The sequence below is a fragment of the Formica exsecta genome, unplaced genomic scaffold (assembly GCF_003651465.1).
Source record: "Formica exsecta isolate Colony F162 unplaced genomic scaffold, ASM365146v1 scaffold201, whole genome shotgun sequence".
Taxonomy (NCBI): Eukaryota; Metazoa; Arthropoda; class Insecta; order Hymenoptera; family Formicidae; genus Formica; species Formica exsecta.
In genome coordinates, this window is record NW_021849308.1 from 1,377,426 (window position 1) to 1,379,287 (window position 1,862).

Below are 1,862 nucleotides of genomic sequence, written 5' to 3' on the forward strand. Positions count from 1 at the left end.
ATATAAATTACAAATTATAAATATTATATTATATATAAATATATTATATTATATATATAATATATATTTATTATAAAGCCTCTTTGCTCGATGAACTTGAACGGGATTGATTTATAATGTTATTGATAATGGCAGTTTTTGCTAATCCTGATTGAAATAATACTAATTTAAAAAATTATAAAGAAAAATAATGTTTGTATCTTATTATTTTACTACGCTGTTTTATCTATAATATATTCTCGGTGCGTATCGGATACTCTCATAACAAGAGTGAATGCAATAAATTAGTAGATGGTGTATACAAAAGATAAGGTCATCATTTTATTTGTCTTTCCGACCAATGCAAGATTTCTATCCATTAGTCCGAAATTTTTCATAAACATAAAGAGTAAATCACATTAGTAGAAAGATAAAATTGAATAAGTAATTAATAAACGCATTGTACAAATCCAAATAATTTCTTAATCTAAGAAAAATTATCTTATTTTATTAATTAAACGAGAAATTATAAAAGAAACAAAATTTGTGACACCTATATATGTTAAACTAAACTAATAGTAGAAATAGAAGAATTTATAATTACAATTACGCTTGAATTGATTCTTTTATATATTTTAATTTTATATGACGTACATAAAATCTTTTCAATTCTACATATATACGTAAACTACGTATATATGTAGAATTGAAAAGATTAAATAAAAAAAAAAAATATTATGCGCCTAAATATTATTAATTTTATATTTTTTATCCGATATTAATTTATATAAAAGATAATGTGTCAAGTTTTAAAATTTTATTCTAGTTTAAATATTTAACTAATATCAATTTCTGTTATACGCGACAGCCTTATTTATATACAGTTATAAATTAAGTCTTATATTGATCATCATAAATCCTTTGATTCGTTCGTTCATTGGTTAAAAGATAAATACTAACAATAAGATTAAAAACGAACGTCGATGCCTGATGATACAACGCGAGTCATGTTATCAATAATTTTTAATAAGGGGTTCATTCCACACCAAGGATAAAGATAAGGATAAGATAAAAGAAAAGGAAGGTATCGTTCTATCTACTGCTTAAATTCGTCTGCGATCGCGCGATGAAAGGTCCTTATGTGTCTGCGAACGCAGAAGGAGTAATTGCTGCGAAAGTTGCAGAGCTCGCAACGGAATTTAAGGCCGCCGGTGTTGTGAACATTTCTCACGTGTCTCTCCATGTTGGCCTTGTACATGCTCTTGTAAGGGCAGAAGGTGCAGGCGAACTGGGTATTGCGCGGATTCATTTTGCAGCCTAGCTGTAAGTGCTTCTTCAGCAAGTTCTTCGGAGTGTAGACCTTCTTGCAGAAGGGACATACATACCGCTTGTGCACGTGATACGTGGTTGAATCATAGTTGTTCGCGTCATCGCGCACGTTCCAGTTGACAGTGCCTGAAACAGACGAAGGAAGCTGCAATGTAACCGTGTTCGCCTCATGTGGACAATCGCGAACGTCGTCCGCGTAGAAGAGACTTACGATTGTCCAATTGCCATGAACTGTCACGTAACATGATATAATCGATCGATGTGACAGTACGTTATATATGCCGATTGATTAAATTATTTTGACGATTTCACGTATAAATATTGATTTTTGAATATTAATTTTAGGAATGCGTAAATCGATTTTTAGATAAAACTTGAACAGCTTCCTACAAAAAAAAAATATAGATCAAAAGCACAAATACATTGCTACTAAACGTTCAATTCGTATTTTTTGGTCCTCTTATAAACCAGACTATATAAGAATTACAGTTTTACAATATATACGAATAAATAATCAATGCTCCGCATAAGTATGGATAAAATTGCTGAAAGAG

The 1,862-nt window shown here is 30.3% G+C and overlaps 1 protein-coding gene across 10 annotated transcripts in view; it reads right to left on the bottom strand.

Moving 5' to 3' along the window:
• LOC115234691 (longitudinals lacking protein-like) overlaps positions 1 to 1,862 on the bottom strand; it is a 272,992-nt gene that overhangs the window by 98,119 nt on the left and 173,011 nt on the right. The gene's annotated exons all lie outside the window — the stretch shown is intronic.